The sequence below is a fragment of the Mytilus californianus genome, unplaced genomic scaffold (genome assembly GCF_021869535.1).
Source record: "Mytilus californianus isolate M0D057914Y unplaced genomic scaffold, xbMytCali1.0.p SCAF_54, whole genome shotgun sequence".
Classification (NCBI taxonomy): Eukaryota; Metazoa; Mollusca; class Bivalvia; order Mytilida; family Mytilidae; genus Mytilus; species Mytilus californianus.
In genome coordinates this window covers 410,366-430,312 of record NW_026262706.1, presented here as the reverse complement: position 1 = coordinate 430,312, position 19,947 = coordinate 410,366, and the positions used below count along the sequence as shown (strand labels likewise).

At 32.6% G+C, this 19,947-nt stretch overlaps 2 long non-coding RNA genes across 6 annotated transcripts; one reads left to right on the top strand and one right to left on the bottom strand.

Moving 5' to 3' along the window:
- Nucleotides 1-1,546: 1,546 nt before the first annotated feature.
- Nucleotides 1,547-5,774, bottom strand: LOC127703889 (uncharacterized). Of its 2 annotated transcripts, none has more exons than XR_007983109.1 (3): nucleotides 5,415-5,774; nucleotides 3,493-3,579; nucleotides 1,547-2,189 (listed from the first exon to the last, which is right to left on the bottom strand). It is a non-coding gene; the product is annotated as an uncharacterized LOC127703889 (long non-coding RNA). The 2 variants fall into 2 exon arrangements; XR_007983108.1 differs by having other exon boundaries at nucleotides 5,543-5,774.
- Nucleotides 5,775-11,339: 5,565 nt separating this feature from the next.
- On the top strand, nucleotides 11,340-19,466 carry LOC127703888 (uncharacterized). 4 transcript variants are annotated; one of them, XR_007983105.1, is made up of 3 exons: nucleotides 11,340-11,441; nucleotides 15,039-15,232; nucleotides 19,071-19,466. It is a non-coding gene; the product is annotated as an uncharacterized LOC127703888 (long non-coding RNA). The 4 variants fall into 4 exon arrangements; XR_007983103.1 differs by lacking the exon at nucleotides 11,340-11,441 and adding an exon at nucleotides 12,163-12,987; XR_007983106.1 differs by lacking the exon at nucleotides 11,340-11,441 and adding an exon at nucleotides 13,632-14,128.
- The last annotated feature ends 481 nt before the right edge of the window (nucleotides 19,467-19,947 follow it).

Here is a 19,947-nt window from a genome sequence, read left to right as displayed (position 1 = left end):
CATTTATATATATATATATAATTCGTCTAAACATCAGCCCAACAATGTTAGATCTGTAAATTTGCTTTCGCAAATTTTTTGTTCTTCCCTCGCCGGGATTTGAACTCATGCTACTGAGATATCGTGGCACCAAATCGCCTAACACTATGCCCGACGCGCTAGACCACTCGACCACCTAGGCTCTATACAAATAAAGCTTTCGGTGGCCAGATGTTACTTTCCTAGTCTAGCGTCGTAACACAGTTCATGATATATAAGGCATGAAGATGGAATTGTTACAGATCAGCTGAATTATCTATTGTAAAGGATCCGACAAATTAATGTAAGATGCAGTTACAGAAATAATTATATTATAAGTACGTCTGAACCAGTGACGACTCTACAACAGATTTTATCCATCGGATCACCAGCAGTGACAGTTACAGTACATTAAATAGATTTCAATATGGAAGATCATATATAACAAGATGGTAAAATATACAATTTAAATATGAGCATCTGAAAATGTACATATATGTGGAAATATAGAAACGGTTAGACAAAAGTCGGCATCTGCTCACAAAATAGTTTGCATCCGCACTCCTATAAATACCACAGGACATCGTCTTTTTTAACTTTAATTAGTCCTTCAAAAAGCATGATCTACGGAAGTTGAAACCCATGTTATAGTAATTGAATATTGATATGTATAATTTGTATTATATCAAGTGTCAAAACCATTGACATATAGGAATACAATGGTGTGAAGCTTTAATGTAATGAATATTAAACCTTCAATGTGAATTTAAATTTTTATTGACTAGTAAACACTGGACACGTTTAATTTGCAAAACACTCATTTGCAAATCCGCCGCCGCCTCTCCTTAGACCTACAATGTAGTGTATATAACCAAAATGTGCGGAATTACATGGGATTCAATAATTTCATTGCTTTTCTACTTTTATTATTATATATATTCTGTAATTTGATTTAGAAAAACATGGGATTTTCAATATCCCATGGGATAAGGCAAATCCCATGGGATTGACCATTATCCCATGGGATTTTGGTTAAATCCCATAGGATTTTTTTGGGTCCCATGGGATAATTGTAGTCCCATGGGATATTTGTTGTTACATGGGACAAAAAAAATCCCATGGGACTATAATTATCCCATGGGATTTTTAATATCCCATGGGACAAAATAAAATCCTATGGAATTCAAATTATAAATATACAGTAATGTGTATGTTACAATGAATTCTGTTTGGTAGTAAAAATTTTATAATATATATATGACATGTATGAGTGTATTTTGGTTTTTTTCATTTTGTCACAAACATGTTTTTAATTTGTTTATATGACAATAAAGATTATTATTATTTTGGAAAGTATAACACTATTTAAAGTCAAAAAATAAAATCCTTTAACTGAAATAAAATGATGACATGTCTTAATAAAAGAAAAAAATATTGATTTGAAATCTTTGTCTTGTTTGTTTTATTATGAAAAATAGAACTGAAAAAAATATTTCATATTCTGACTGAATAAATTGACAAAGCACAGTTAATAGTTTACTCTTTTCATGAGTTAAAGTTTTCTTTGTTATAGTTCCATTGCAATACATGAATATGCAAACGATTTGAATCTTATACCTTTGTGGTGTTCATAATATTACGTTTATATTTGCAAATTTATAAAATAAACACTTTTCCTGTTAAGTTTTAGTTTTTCTTGTTTCAGCTTGCTGTGTACAATTATTCAGTCCTCTATATAAGAGTCAAGTAAATAAATTATTTCATCCACTAGAATATTCCTACAATTCTAAGACAAAATCTTTTTTGCAATCTGTTCTTCAAAAATCTTCCACCGTACATCTTTATTGGATGGAGCCATTTAAATGAGTGGACAAAGCAAGTTCATTTGTACAACAAAATACTAATATATTTTTTCATTCCTCCCTTCTTTCAATTGATAATTACGTTGTTGCATTTACATGATTAAGTTCTTGTGCATCTATGATCATGATGATATGACGCCTTTTTGTTTATAGTCATTATGATGAAATTTCCTCTTTCTTATGTAGGAAAAAAACACATTCCATTTCAAATTAATAAAAAAGTCACACTATGTTAAAAAATATCAACTTTAAGTTTTCTGTTCAGTATTGACTTGTTGAATGATGATCATGAAAACCAAGATGTCTGACCTACAAATACACAAAACTCAAAAATTATAAATGAAGAGAAATACAGCAATAAAATGGCTATTTTATCATATTTATGTACATTTTGATATAACTTTCATTTGAATATTTAAAATAGTAAGAACTCTTATTTCAGTGCTTTGTGTCTATGGTTTTCATATTAGTTGTTTTTTGTGCCTTGTTGCAGTCTTTTGAGTTAAGCCAATTGCAACAAATGTTTACAGTTTGTTCAAATGTTGTGCTGTTATTAAAACCACTGTCCCAGGTTAGGGGTGGGTTGGGTGCTCACAAAATGTTTATTTTATTAGTTGATATTTGCTTTGAATTAGCTGTCAGTAACTGTCAGTACTAATAGATCTGTATGTTGAGTCTTTTTTGTTAAAGGGAAAGAATAAATTTCCAGCCACATCCGGTCTGTGTTTTTGGTAGCTGTTTTTCTGCTTTATTGCATTCTAATGAGTTAATAAAATTGAAAACGAAAACGGGAATGTATCAAAATAACCTGACCAAAGAGCAGAAAATAGCCCTTTTCAACTGATTTTATAGTTTTATATTTAAATGAACTGACACTTACACCACTGTCCTTAATTAGAGGAGGATTTGGCGCCAGCAAACATGTTAAACCATGCCACATTTTGTAAATGGCTGTCCAAAGTCAGGGGCCTGTTATTCAGTGGTTGTCAATTGTTGCTATATATCATATTTGTTTTTTATTTTTTGTTTTGTGCAAAAATCAGGCACTTAGCTTTCGCCTTTGTGGTGTTTCCCCCAAGCATGTTTAGCATGGATAGACACCATGCCCTTTTTAAATTGTTTTACATTTGTTATTTCATGGCCTTTTATAGATTACTATGCAGTATAGGGTTTGCTCATTGTCGAAGGCTGTACAGTGAACTAATTTTGTTAAATTTAATGTCATTTGATCTCTATTGGAGAAATGTCTCATTGGCAATCATACCGCTTCTTATCTTTATATCAACCCTGCCATATTTTGCCTGTCCAAAATCAGGAGCCTGTACATAGTTCAGTGGTTGATGTTGGTTCAAATTAGTCTGGTATATTTGAAGTTTTAATTGATGTTTTGTTCCAAATTTTGTTTGTTGTGTCTTTTATAGATGACTATATCATGTATAGGGTATGGGTTTTCTCATTATTTACAGGTCATCATTGGCCTCTAATAAGTAATTGCATTGCTTACATCCACTTAATTGAACTCTGGTGGATAGTTTTCTTATTTATCATACCACATCTTATTTTCATAATAATCATTATTCAAGGGCAATAACTTTTATAGAAGTGGACTTACCATTTAGGCTTTGTTGACGTCTGTAAATCTATTTTTGTTGATAATTTCTTTTGTTTATAGTTTCCCTTTATCTTTAATGTCCTTGCCCTACACATAAAAGGGTAAACATTATCATTTAATGACAATAACTACTATCACATAATTAGTACTAGTAGGCAACTGACAATTTTGGATCATTTGTACATCTTGTCTTGCTCATCATTTTTGCTGTTTAATATTATCAATATTCTATGAAAATGAGGTCACAGCAATATTAACCCTGGCAGACAGACATCTTGTTATTTTTATATGACACCTTGCAGTCATTCCATACACCAACAAGTAGACATATGCTTATAATATCTGATAAAATGAAAAAACCAAGAAAACTTAGCATTGACCAAAGAACCATAAAATGCGGTCATGGTTATATGAATCTGCCAGACAGACATGCATACCTTACAATCATTACATCCACCAAATATAATTTACCTGATGCTTAAAGCATATGATAAACTGACAAAACAATGCAAACTTTTCATTGACCAATGAACCATGAAAATGAGGTCAAGGTCATATAAAACATGCCAGACAGACATGTGCATCTTACAATCATTCCATTCACCAAATATAGGGGCCTTATTGCTAACAGTATCCGAAAAATAGATCAAACCACAAAAACTAAACATTGTCCAATGTACTATGAAAATAAAGTCAAGGTAAGATGAAACTTCTCAGTCAGACATATGCACCTTACAACCATTCCATACACCAAATATAGTTGACCTATTGCTAATTTGAAAATAAGGAAATAGAAAAAGTGACCAAAAAACGAACAAAAAAAATAACATTGAGCAATGAACCATAAAAATGAGGTCAAGGTTGAATAAAACATGCCAGACAGACATACATCCTTAAAAATTTTCATACACCAAATATACTTGACATGATGCATACAGTATTAGAAAAACTGGACATTTTTACCTCGGAATAGTGATGTCATGGACTAGGAAAATTAGTCTGGGGACATAAATTACTGACATCGGACTAAATATACTAGTAAATTCTGTATCCATGGACTTTTAATACTAGTTATATTTGTCTGACCAATTTTCATTATTTTTACCAGGACTAATTTATCTCTTACGCTAGTTCTCTGAGAGACATGTCACCTTACCTTGACACATTATTCTGACTCTGAACAAACCAGTATTTGCTCTTACACCTTAATAATACAGCGTGCTTAAGGGAGAAGCAGCAAATACCAACTTTAAAGTCTTTGGTTTTACCCGGTTGGGTTCAAAATAAACAACCTTCTGCACTTGAGGTGAACACGCTACCACCAGACCAGGCAGTATAATATAAGGAGTTTACCCAAGATCTAAAATGGACAGTAGATTTTTTTTTCAACATTCTGGACATTTCTACCCTTGTCAGATATTGTCTATCTATTTTGGCCTTTTGTAGCTTATTACGCAGTTTGCCTTTTTAGCCCATTGTTGAAATCTGTACAGTGACCTATATAGTTGTTAACTTCTACGTCTTTAGTTTCTGGTGAAGAGCCGTCACATTGTCATGATACCATATTTGTATATATTTTTGTCATGTAGGTGTAAGGAGACAACCTTTTGATATTCTGGTGGGATAAAAAGGGGAGACAGATTTTTTTATCACCTGGCCTGGTTAGTTTTTCGGGATTCGTAAGGATAGAAAACCCGGTAAATTGTAACAAACCCCTGTGGTACGACCATATTTGCCAAAAGATTAGTCCAAATAATTATGACGTCTTGCAAGGCTATTTTAACTTTTTTCTGGGCACGTAATAGTCAAAGTTGTGACTGAGTGCGGAAATATGAAGATAGATAGATAGAAAAAAAAATTAAAATAGCCTTGCAAGACGTCATAATTATTTGGACTACCAAAAGATGTAACCTAATTCTTACTTGTTTGGGGAAGAGGGGATTAACCGAACCACTATTCAATCTACATCAGTGAACTGAATTATTGTCTTTTGCAGTAGTCCGAGTCGACATCTGTAACTAATCGTGCAAATTGATAGTCAACAGTATACCTTTTTTCAGAATGTCAGCTTACAACAAAGAATCACTGGTGATAGGGGAGTGTAACCGATAAATTGATCCTGAATCAGATAATATTTTCCCAGTAACGGAGAACCCCTTTCTTTGAGTGAATATAAATAGTGACGGGGGTCTCACAAATAAATATAAATCTGAATTACAGGAACATCGATTAGCAAAGTAAACTTACATATTAATCTCGAAGTTATTTACGGTAGAGAGAGACTGTGCTCCTGAATTAAGGTATTATACATTTGTGTATTTTACTCGGGGGGGGGGGGGGGGGGGGGCACTTCCTATATACAAGATGATAGGACGTGCCGCTGGAATAGGTCACTTTTTCCTGCTTGAAAATATGGGAATAGGTGCAAGGGAAAACTATCAGAAATATATGAAAAGGTCGATAAAGTTCCAATTACTTGTATATGAAAAGCCCTGTCATTTTTTCACAGCCGAAAATCTCGCCGTAAGTAAACATTACACACAGAATCTTAGCCTTAAATATTCCACTTTTCCAACACACCCCACGAAACCCAATCAATATGGGAAAAGGTTACAATTTTACCCACGCAATATATGAAAAGGTATACATTTTTAAGATCTACATTATATGAAAAGGGTGGGGTAACAGAACCCCAGCGACACCCCCTATCAATTAAATATTGAAGTGCACCCCCCCCCCCCCCCCCCCCCCCCCGAGGTATTTTACTGCTACAAGATATTTGATTTGCTAATCACGCACCCGTTGCTGAGCAGAGAACCATACTTTCAAGCCAGGGACAGTCTATACTAACAGGCAAATAGGCAGGCAAATCCTAACAGTACTGTAACTTAATGATACATGTATATCAAGTTACAGCACCTCACCCAGCACAGTTAGCACACTGGTGTATGTCAGTCTTATAATATAAAACTGCGTAGGTTCATATCGTTTGATTCAACGTTTTTTTCGGATATTTTTTAGGACCGTTGTCAACATAGTCAAATCCGACCTGCCACTTTGCAACCTGTCCAGCAAAATATAATTCGTTTTATTAAAAAAAAAAACAAGACCAATCATAAACTTTTCAAAACTCAGTGTCGTATTTTATTGTCTTCCCAACAATTTTAAATAAAAGCTTAAAATGTTTGTTTCACTTCCCTCTGACTTCCCTCCTGATTTTTTTTTCTCAAGAAATTATAGAATCAGTAAATGTATATATATATATATATATGTCTGTGGTCACCGTCATGCATTTAGATAAGAAATTCCAGCATGCATCATCAAATAATTCATGTGTATTTGCTGGGAACAGTATATCTATATATACGTTCCTGGTATTTGTGACATCAACATAACTGAAACATTATATTATTTCCCAGTAATTAGGTAAATCATTTTGATTTACAATTATATATGTCTGGGACTTATGCATGTATATGTCTCACAGGCACTTGTCTCAGAAAAAAAATAAAGGTATATAGGAAATAAAATTCTGAGACAAGTGCCTGTGATATATCTGTCAGTCCCAGAATAATAAATATAATTGTATCTTAATCTTTGGAAACATCCGATTATTCAATTGTTAAATTCTTTTACTTCATAATTATGTCAAAGTATACTTTTAAAGTTTAATATTTTAAAGTTAAAATGAATATTCCGTTTTGATCTGAGGAAAAACTTTTTAAACTGTAATGACATGGTCAGTCAACTGATTTGTTACATGGCTGATTACAGGTAATTAAAGCATGCAGTAATTTTCCATTACGACAGTGCGTGTATCCTGGGGTGTGTATAACGTATTAGAAATACCATAGTTATCTAGAGAACATCCTGTCTATGTGTAATACAGATTGATGACATTACACAAAATTTCTTTCGTTAAATGTAGTTAAGTATCTGTGTCCATTCCCTATTGCAACACTACAATTTTTTCGTAGAAAAAAATGTTAAAATTAAAAAAAAAAAAAATCATTTATATAAAATAAAGAAGAAAAAAGTAGCAAATAAACTTATGTAACTACGTATTTAGTAAACATAATTTCACTTTACATGTACAAACCCTTGAGAAAACGTGTATATAGTTGTGTTTAAAAAGGCCAATTCCCAGTGGATTTATTTCACACTAGGACCACAGGCACTTGTCTCAGAATTTTGTTTCCTATATACCTTAATATGACATTAAAAGTATATAGAAATTTTTTTTTCTGAGACAAGTGCCTGTGACTAGGACCTAAGATAACTAGAACTAAGTTCTTTGGAAAGTTTTTTGTCTGATACATGTATACCTATAGATAATGTACATAATTAAGAACAGCTTCAAATATATGCCTATAAATTAACGGTACGTCTAAAAACCGCTCAGGATCTCCTGAGTGCAGACAGGACATCAAAAGTCACGCAGGACATGTATATATGTTTTACGTCTAGTAAAGGACTTCTGGTTTTAGTGAGCGTTGTTTTATTTTAGAGATATTGAGTTTTTTGTAAAAAACAAAAAAGGGTGTTTTCGCATGTCACGCCCGGTACGTCTAAACACCGCTCAGGACCTCCTGAGTGCACTCAGGACATACAAAGTGCACTCAGGACATGAAATATATGTTTTAGTGAGTGGTGACTGACGGTATGCATTCGATAGATAATTTAATTCTTCATCTAATAATTTTTGTTTTGATAAATCATTTTAACATTTAAGGAGTTATTGAAGTTTTCATCGGCACGCGCCGTTTTTGTGAAATATGTCAGGCATGACCGAGGATTATATTGAATACCAATTATCATGTTGATTAGGTCGTTTGATCTTTAATAATTAGGAGTGATTAGTGATGGTACTAACCTCATACAAGTAAGCTTGGCAAACAAACAAAATCAAGATGTCTTTTGAAAAATAAAGAACAATGAAGATATATTGTTTTAGAAAAAAAACGTTAAATAAACATTTTTCTTTTTGTTAGTAATAATTGAAGCCAGTCGAGAAATATGAGAAATCTACATATATAGTTGGGAAATTTTCATTCAATTCGTTTCATTTCATTTTATTAACTTAATAGATAAAAAAAATATCATTATTATTTTCTTTGTATAGATTTTCGTATTTTATTAAAATTTCGTGCAATAAAAAGTTTAGTTTTATTCTTACTTCAAAAATGAAGAAGAATAATTCTTTCGTATTTTCATATCTCTAGATATATTACAATAGACTTTAATTGCATTGTTCCATAGTAAAAAAAAAGAATCGGTGAAACACAATTCATAATTTACTTTCAAGCTAACAGTTAATCTGATCACTCACTAAAAATAGCGTTGAATTAAAAAAAAAATATTGGTATCATTGCGTTCTAATTCTTATTTATATAATTGTGTGTGTGTGTGTGTTTTGTTCTATTTTCTTGTCTTTGAGATTCATTCAAATAATTAACACTTTTTGACCAATGAGAGGCTGTGTATGTATAACATAACGATTTAATCAAAATTTCATTTAGTTAGATTTATTCCCCTATTGAAACTCGTTCTTGTCCAGTAATAAATTCCTTGAACGAGTTTGAAAAGGGAAATAAATTTGTCATACTTTTCATGAATTAAGATTTAGTTTTGTAAATGGAACCCGTTCTTAACTGTAGAAGCCGTACTTACCAAAATACGCTTTTCAAATAATCAAATCTCATTTAGTTGTGTTCTTTCTCATTTTTATCGTTCTTGTCCAGTAATTTCATTCTTGAGTAATACGAATGTTTTAACAAATCCGCATTTAGTAAGATTTATCTTTCTCATTAAAGTTGTTCCAAACGAATTCCAATGTGAAAATAAATTCTGAAAAATTAATTTGTCTCTGTTTTCTGAAAATTATCATATTTGGGTATTATTTCTAAATAATTTGTAAGTAAACGAAATCCGTTCAAACCACGACTTAGTCTTCGTGCACAGAGTTTGAAGTGTCAAAACCCCAGAAACTTGCTCGTAAGCCAAACCAAAGGAAAAGACCAAGGACAGCACGTACGCAGTTAAGATATTAGACTTAGCAAATCATATAAATAAATACTGATCTGTCTTAATAAGTTTAAATTCAAAATATTGTCATTGAAAATATACTCATAATTTCAATAAATTTGTTATCTATATCAAGGCTGTGAAAATCTTGAATAAATTTTGAACTTGACATTCATGAAAAAGGTTATATCGAATATCGTCATAAAGTGTTCATTCCATAAGAAAATGTTTTTCGGTCTCTACACTGCAACTTTCACAAAACTTAATAACATCGTGTTATTCATTTTAAACGTAACACAGTACTAACAACACAATTCATAAACAACAATAAAGATAATCGAATCAATTTTGTTGATTGGATAATTCACGGCTCAGTAGTTGTGTAATCATGCAGTGACACGTGCCCTCATTATTTCATAAGAATTAACAAATCTATCTAAGTTCGATTTCAAATTCTACCAAAATTTAACTCTTAAATAATCAGCGTGTAACGAATAAATTCATCCATCCTGTGTGCAAATACGATGACTATAAAGGGTCCTGAGTGCACATTGTATGTCCTGAGTGCACTCAGGAGGTCCTGAGCGGTGTTTAGACGTACCCTGTCACGCCGTATGTCAGAAACTATTTATGCTTATTGCATAAAAATTCACACACAAGACGACGACTTATGGCGCATGCTGTTTATTGGTCTTATAATTTTGGTTTTGATAAAATCAAACCAACATTAAAGAAGTTATTTGGTATACGTCATGCATAACCGATGATCATATTCAATACCAATCATCATTTTGATTAGGTCGTTTGATCTTTAATAATTAGGACTGATTGGTGATGGTTATAAACACATACAAGTAAACTTTGCAAACAAACAAAAAAAGAAAGCGTTTCCTTGGAAAAATTATAATAATACATGAATATTGTTTTTACAAAAAAAAGTTATTTTTTTCGTTTTGTATGTAATAATTGAAGCCATTTAGAAATATAAGAAATCTTCACATAGTCGGGAAATTTTCAATTCAAGTTATTTCATTTGAAAACGTTAAAAAATATAGATCTTATTCGATGTAAAATGTGGGGTCCTTGGAGATCAAAACCCCGTTTAAATAGGGTTTGTCTACTTTCGTCTATTGCCGAACATTCTATAATGCTATAATATAATGAATCGCGTCTCCAATATCACCACCATTACATAAAGTACAAATACAATCTTCTCCTAAATATTTGGAATCTAACAATTTCATTAGGAAATTTTGAGTCACGATTTAGTTTTGGGATATTTTTTTCTTTGAATAAACTTAATTTTAAAAACGTTTCAGTATTTTTCTGAAACATTTTTAAAAGGAAACGGACTTGTAAACAAAATTTATTTTTGAATATTAATATTGAACAATGATTGTTAAGAAAACAATCTGCCAAAGTGGTTTGGTAATTAACTGGCTTCATGCTGTCAAAAATGTCTCCATTTTATAAGTTAATGATAAAAAAAAAACTATTTGAAAGCGAATTAATCATTTCCTCAACTAAATACCATCTATAAATAAAGTCAATTCGTCAAGAACTTTCTCTCATATATTTAAACAATTGTAAAATAATTAATTTAAACTTTTGTACTGCGACTTTCTGTCCGTTTACCGATACTTATTCCTTGTTAAGTTTTTTCATATCCATTTACGAATACTTATAATGTGATAATTTTTCCGGATGCTTTTTATCCTATTTTCATATCAAACAACCATGTTACCCGTAGAACGGAGTTAAGTACAAATTTAGGAATTTAGTACTTAAAATTTTCAACAACAAAATTTTACACTTTCATTTACCTGGATTTTTTTCTACGCTTCGAAGCCGCCACCCTGTATCAAACATAGCCAACACCTCGCATGGCGTATTCACGATGTTGAGGGATTGACAATATACAGCAAGTAAGTAATTAGGTGTTGAATGCCAGTAGATCTGAATTTGTAAATTTGTAAATTGAATTTAACCTGTTTGGAACGTGTATTGTTGAATTGTTTAATAAAATTACACACACAATCTGGGCTGATATGCATAAAACCACTTTAAGTTCAAGGTATCAATGAAACTGGGTCTGCATGAAAAAATGACTTATCACATAGTACCAGAACCTATGTTTACTGTTAGATGATAAGAAAATATAGCTGTAGGCCTAGTTGAAAATCTTTACAAATTATTTATTCTTTAAATTTCTATTTGACTGTCTGGGTGCTTCTTATGTGTTTTAAATGTTTGCGTTTTGTATGCTATAGTTAAGTTTTATAGACTGTTGTACGTCATTTGGTCGTTTTCAAGTTTTTGCCATGGCGTTGTCAGTATGTCTTCGACTTATAAGTTTTATATAATTTGCATCTCTTGTGCTGTATGTTAAAATGTATCTACACAATTGCTGCATCTTTACACATTCATCAATACACCTAAAAATATGAATAAAGCTTTCGTATATATAAAAAATAAGGAGATGTGGTATGATTGGTAATGAAACAACTATCCGCCAGTTCAATTCAAAAACCTGATATAAGCAAATGTGACTTACTTACTTACTTTAATCAGAGAGATCTTGAATCTGAATTCAATGATACGAAGTGGGAAGGGGTAGAGGTGGATTAAGGTGAGGACATGGGGGGCCCGTCCCTTTTTTGGAAAAAAATGGTTGATTATTTAGAGAATCACTGAAGCGGGCCCCCTCTTTATGCATGACAGTTAGTGCCTCCTTATGACATTTTTTGGATCCGCAACTGGTGAGGACTTCATAAAAAAATATTTAGTAAGTTTTTGTTTTGTGATAAATAAAGTATTTACATTCACATAGACAGAAATAGGATAAAATAAACTACCGAAAGCTTAAGTCCACATAAGAGGGTATGGATGGGGGTTAACAGAATAGAGAATAACGGGCAAACAATAAAGATTAAAGAATAATGAAATGCTAAAATATGAGGAAAGAGAGTAATGATCAAAAAGTGTAAGTTTGTAGAAATATAGCTAAAAAAAATAAAGAACACAGAAAAAGAAGACCCCCCCCCCCTCCCAAGATCCTGACTTCAACTTTAACGCTGCCGGGATATTTTGAGACAAAGTGCACGTATTAGTAGTCAGCCGAAACCACTACTGAAGCGTTTTGCATCCATACGTTTTTTTTTCGGGATACTGACTGCATAGTAAATTATCAATGTACTAGTTAATGTTCTCGAGAGATGACCCTATTACAGAGACATATATACACATATGTGTATATATGTCTCTGCCCTATTACGTGTCAGTAACCTCCTCGACACGGTTCATTTTACGGCGGCTCATTTTGTCTTAAGAATAAACATAATTGATAAGTTTCTTTCCCCTGCATTCCTCGATCGCACTTGTAAATAGCACATTGGTCTCAAGACATTGGTACACTATACGTTACAACACTTGCCGTCAGTACTCAAAATTGGAAAAATATTAAATAAGAAGGTATAGAAAATTAATGCACACACACTACTATCAACCACAGACATGATGTTTTTCTCAATTTGCCTAAATCGTTATTCCGCAATACAACGAGGGTGATGAAAACACGGGCACCGGCCTGCTGTGAATTTGAAAGTTTCCCAAATGAGTAACTATCCCTTACTTTTCTAGTGTAAAGTTTTATTAATACACATTTGATTTGAAATGGGATATCAGAGAGATATATAAACACATATATCATAGGCTGATCCAGGGGGGAGGTTGGGGGCCCGGGCCCCCCTTTCTTTGGAAAAATTTGGATTATTTAGGGAATCACTAAAGCATGACTGGAGCCGGCCCTCCCTTATGAAAAGTTCTGGATCCGCTAAATGAGAAACTCAAGAAATTGATTTCAATTAAGATAAATACATGCAGTTTATAATGGTTTTCAGTTGTTTTTTAAAGGAGAGGCGGATTAAGTGGGGGGGGGGGGGGGGGGACAGGAGTTCGGGGCCCCCTTTTCTTGAAAAAATTTGGTTGATTATATTGGGAATCACTGAAGCATGACAGGAGCCGGCCCCCTCTTAGGCAATCACTTATGAAAATTTCTGTATCCGCCACTGTAAAATCGTCTTCAGTTGTATTATATTAAAATTTTTATACCTGTATTCTATAGTACAAATCAAAGGAAAATAATGTAAATTATCTGGTAGTAGCAATACAATATAAATATTGAGCAAAATTTCTACAAACTTTACCATACTCTATTCAAAAATAAACATTATACATCAAGATAACAAAATAAAATTTAAAATCAGGGCGGATGGACCCAGGGCAAACAGATATTAACTTATTCAGGCTAACAAGTAATTAAGGTTGAATGTGAATCAGGGCGAATGGACCTAGATCCAAACTCCAGAAGGGTAACTCCTATAGTTCAAAAGTTCATGTTTATAAATTTCGTCAGGTCACCAGTACCTCACTAATAAAAATGAAACAACATGTTACAGACAATTTACATCTTTAATTTCAGCATAATTTTGGTTTTGGTTATTAATATCTTTCTTCTACATTTTTGGATAAATACTCATTATCCGGCAAATTCCAAGTTGAACCTTCTTCAGTAGGCCTATCCCCACCAGAGACCAAATGATGCACAAGTTAGGTATAGGTAACAATATAAATGCAACAATGAGCAAAAGCTATACCATCTAGCTAGCTATAAAAGGCTTTGAATAATATAAAATAAATCAAACAAGGAATTTAATGGTTTTGGGCAACTGTTTTGAATTTTAAAAAAAAGCTTTAACAATGTTAATTTTTGTGTGCATTAATTTTTGCTAATTTTGAATAATGGACAAAAATGTGAGATTGATTATTGTGATTTAAGAAAAATCTGCATACATAAAATTGAAAATGGAAATAGGGAATATGTCAAAGAGACAACAACCCAACCAAAGAGCAGACAACAGCGGAAGGCCACTTACGGGTCTTCAACGCGGCGAGAAAGTCGCGCACCCGGAGGTAGTCTTCAGCTCATAAATATGTATTAGATATAAGAATGCAATACAGCTCTCAGTCGCATTAATAAAAACCTCACAATAAGTTCTGAAAATCAGAATAAAAAGTATTGTAAGATTCTCAAAGTGTACACATGGAGTTATGAAACTTAAATTAATCATGCTAATTAAACATGTTAAAGATTGGCATACAACTTGGAGTAGCCTAATGGCATTGTATAGTGTAATGAATTCAGGGGATAATGGCACTACGTCTTTGATTTTAAAGTCCTCAGAATCAATCTTTAATATTAATATGCATACTCTTGTACAAAGGAATATTAGTATGCAATAGACATATGGTCTTCAAAAATAAGAGGTATCCATGCTATACATTTATGACAAGATCTTAATCAAGTATTAATTTTGGTTTGTTTAAATATTTCGGAGGTTAGTATGACGTCCTTTCTAATGATGATGTTTTCGTTTGCAGTTGGAAAAAATTGTTTGTACCAACAAAAATAAATACACGAAGTTTATCCAGAATTATGTGTTTATCATTTTTTTTATGTTTAGGTTGCCAGCAAGATGAAAAGAACAATGCAGTTCAAAAGTCAAAATGTGGATAAGCTGAGATACAAGGTCCTACTTTTGCAGATTTTCATATTTTGCATGAATGAATTTGAAGTTTATATCATGGAGGGCAGAGAAAGAAAAGAAACACTTCAATTTTCCTGCTTCTGAAGAATAAATGTAAAACATCTTGTTCGGTAAGTGTTATGCTCTGTTTTGATAGTGTTTGTGCATTCATCTGTCTTTCTCTAAATTGTATTCACTTAAAGTTTGTGGTTACAGTTCACCATGAACTTCAGTTAGTAACTTGTGGTTTTACATGTATATACTCAAAATTTAGTACTTTAAAATGTTCATGTATTTTTGTCGAGCCTGCGACTTTTGTCGCAGAAAGCTCGACATAGGGATAGTGATCCGGCGGTGGCATTAGCTAACTTCCTAAAAGCTTTATATTTTAGAAGGTGGAAGACCTGGATGCTTCATACTTTGTATATAGATGCCTCATGATACGAATTCTGTCTGTCACATGTCCATTGTCCTTGACCTCATTTTCATGGTTCAGTGACTACTTGAAAAAAAAGTTCAGATTTTTTGTAATGTTAATTTTTTCTCTTATTATGAGTAATAGGATAACTATATTTGGTATGTGCGTACCTTGCAAGGTCCTCATGCTCGTCAGAGAGTTTTCACTTGACCTAGACCTCATTTCATGGATCAGTAAACAAGAACAGTCTTAGATGCATGATTTTTTTTATTAGTTGTTATTGGTTTTGAACTAGCTGTCAGTAACTGCGAGTACTCTCAGATCTGTACTTAGTGTCTTTTTGTTGTTTGGATGTACAAGTACCCGGCCACGTCCACTTGTATTTGTAGTATTTTTATCCATCTGATGAGTTAAGCCTCTTTCAACTGATTTTTATACGACCGCAAAAATTTTTTTTGGGTTCGTATAATGCTATGATGTTGTCGTCATCGTCTGCGTCGTCGTCGTCTGAAGACACATTTGGTTTCCAGACAATAACTTTAGTTTAAGTGAATGGATCTCTATGAAATTTTACAAGAAGATTCAATACCACAAAAGGAAAGTTGTGATTAGTTTTGGGGGTTATGGTACCAACAGTTTAGGAATTAGGGGCCAAAAAGAAGCATTTTTGTAGTTTCCGGACAATAACTTGTGTGTAAGTGTATGGATCTCACTGAAATTGTACCATAAGGTTCCATATCACAAAGGGAAGACTGGGATTGAGTTTGGGGGTAATTGCCCCAAACATGCAGGAATTAGGGGCAAAAAGGGGCCAAAAACAAGCATTTTTCTAGTTTCTAGACAATAACTTGTGTTTAAGTGTATGGATCTCTCTAAAATTGTACAACAAGGTTCAATACCTCAAAGGAAAGGCTTGGATTGAGTTTGGGGGTAATTACTCCAAGGGGGGGGGGGAAGGGATTTTTTTTTTTCTTCAATATTTTTGAAATTTCAAATTTTTTGAAAAGTTTCAAGAAGAAATCTTCAATTGAAAGTATTGCGCAATAGATTTTTAAGATCTTGGACCACATTTATTTTGTGTCAGAAACCTATATTATGTCAAAAATTTGATCACAATCCAAATTCAGACAGTATCAAGCTTGAATATTGTGTCCAAATTGCCCCAACTGTTCAGGGATCGACCTCTGCGGTCGTATCAGGATGCGCTCAGCAAAGCATTTTATTATAGTTCGTTCTTATGTTGTACTGTTACACCACTGTCCCAGGTTAGGAGGAGGGTTGGGATCCCGCTAACATGTTTAACCCCGCCACATTCTGTATGTATGTGCCTGTCCCAAGTCAGGAGCCTGTAATTCAGTGGTTGTCGTTTGTTTATGTGTTACATATTTGTTTTTCGTTCATTTTTTGTACATAAATTAGGCCGTTAGTTTTCTCGTTTGAATTGTTTTACATTGTCATTTCTGGGCCTTTTTTTAGCTGACTGTGGGGTATGGGCTTTGCTCATTGTTGAAGGCCATACAGTGACCTATAGTTGTTAATTTCTGTGTCATTTGGTCTCTTGTGGAGAGTTGTCTCATTGGCAATCATACCACATCTTCTTTTTTATATTTAAGGTTAAGTTTTGGTGGTCAAGTCCATATCTCAGATAATATAAGCAATAGGTCTAGTATATTCGGTGTATGGAAGGACTGTAAGATGTACATGACCAACTGGCAGGTGTCATCTGACCTTGACCTCATTTTCATGGTTCAGTGGTTATAGTTAAGTTTTTGTGTTTTGGTCTGTTTTTCTTATACTGTATGCAATAGGTCTACTATATTTGGTGTATGGAATGATTGTAAGGTGTACATGTCTAGCTGGCAAGTGTCATCTGACCTTGACCTCATTTTAATGGTTCAGTAGTCAAAGTTAATTATTTGAGTTTTGGTCTTTTTTTCTATTACTAAATGCAATAGGTCAACTATATTTGGTGTATGGACACATTTTATGATGTACATGTCAGTCTCGCAGGTTTTATTTGACATTTTCACGGTTCATTGCTCAGTGTTAAGGTTTTGTGTTTTGGTCTGTTTTTCTTAATCTATAAGCAATAGGTCAACTATATGTGTTGTATGGAAGGATTGTATTTAAAGCTGTACATGTCTACCTGGCATGGTTCATCAGATTTTCACCTCATTTCCATGGTTCATTGGTCAATGTTTAGTTTTCTTGTTTAAGTCTGCTTCTTAGAAACTATAAGCAATAGGTCAACTGTATTTAGTATATTGAATGATTGTAAGGTGTACATGTATTTCTTGTCGGGTTTATATGACCTTGAATTCATTTTCTTGGATCATGTTGAGTTTATGTGATAGTTGTAGTAAAGCTTTATATTTAGGACTATCAACATGATATCAATGATTAGTAAAGAAGGCGCAACATTTCAGCGTGTGCACTCTTGTTTATACATTATACACCACATTTACTGTTTTTACCCTGATTTTATGGATCACTGAACATAGAAATGTCATAATGTGAAATTATAGTACATTCTTAGGTTAAAGTTTTAGGTTAAGGTACATAGCTTACCATGAAGTTGAATTTCATACACATGTTCATTATGTGGTGAACTTTTAAATTCAGTGCCAAACTAAGATTTTGAGCCTGATTACATGATTGACTAGACATTGACACATGCTAGTGTTTGCCAGGCATGGTGTCCTGTACTAGGAATTTGTCCTGTACTAAGAACTTTAATAGTACTCGCTGAGTATGGAGTTTTTGTGAAAGTTTAATATTAGTGAGATTTTTGCATGACATCCTGTCAACTGCTTGTTGATCATGTTTATACACGTCTTAAAATTAATATCTGACACATTGGTGTTTTGTGAACTTGGAAATAAGTTATTTGATAGAATAATAATGTATTGAGATTATCAAAATAAAAAATATCCCATTTTTACTATTAATAATTAAGTGTTAACAAAAAGAAGATTTAGGATATATGTATAACCATATATAAAAATGAGACAGCAACCGAACAACACAAAAATAAGAAAAAAAAAACAATATAATTTTTTGTATCAATGTTATAATTTCCAACATGTCAAAAGAGTTCAAGGTATTTTCTCATTGAAATAAAACAGAAGTGGAACTCTTTCAGAACTTCAGAAGCTTAAAGAAGTGCTGTTTCTATTGTTGGCGTTTTGTATAATATATTGCAAATTATTGTGAAAAATGGAATGTTATTGTAATTGCCTAAAGTTTTAACATTGATCTATATATATATATATATAACTGGGGAAAATACCCAAATGTTATAAAGAAGAATACATAAATTGATTGTTATATACTATTAGAATAGGAAGATGCTGTATATTGCTAATTTGACAACTCTCCATCAGAGACCAAAGGATGTAGGAGGTTAGCAACTGATGACACTGGACAACCTTCAACAATCAGTAAAATCCATACCGCATAGCTATTTTTATTGAAAATCATATGTTCTTGCTACATGTATGCAAACAATTTTTTATTATCCATAACTTCGGATTTTATTGGTTCTTTTTCAGAAGGATTGAAATTCATCACTTAGAATAAAAGGAGAAAACACAGAAACAAGACCAGAATAAATTCAAAGACAAATGTCAGACCAGTTATTATTTTCATCACTCAGTCAATGAATCGAAGTTCTATTAAATATCTAAAGATATTAAAACCACAATAATGACAATGTTCTGTGCTGAATGGCCAAAAAGTGGACTATACATTAAGATCACACAATGCTGGATGATAAGAAACTATTAATTTTTTGGATGGAGGGATATCCTGAAAAAAAATTAATTTATGTAAAAAGCTACTAGTATGTTAAGCCTAATAATAGAGTTTTCATTGATTCCAAATGGGAAAAAATTGTGTTTCAAAAAAGTATTCTAGAATTCATAAATAAACATATATTGATACTTACATTATCTGCTTTGTTGTTTAAAAGTTTAGTTTTGAACAATTATAGAACAATATGATTGCATTAACATTTCCAAGGAAAAAAAGATATTCGACTAAAAAGATTCATCTTAAAACAATTTACTACCAAACAGAATTTATTGCAACATACACACTACTGTATATTTATAATTTGAATCCCATAGGATTAATTGGATTTTATTTTGTCCCATGGGATATTAAAAATCCCATGGGATAATTATAGTCCCATGGGATTTTTTTTGTCCCATGGGACAACAAATATCCCATGGGACTACAATTATCCCATGGGACCCAAAAAAATCCTATGGGATTTAACCAAAATCTCATGGGATAATGGTCAATCCCATGGGATTTGCCTTATCCCATGGGATATTGAAAATCCCATGTTTTTCTAAATCAAATAAAAAAATATATATAATAATGACAGCAGAAAAGCAATGAATTTATTGAATCCCATGTAATTCC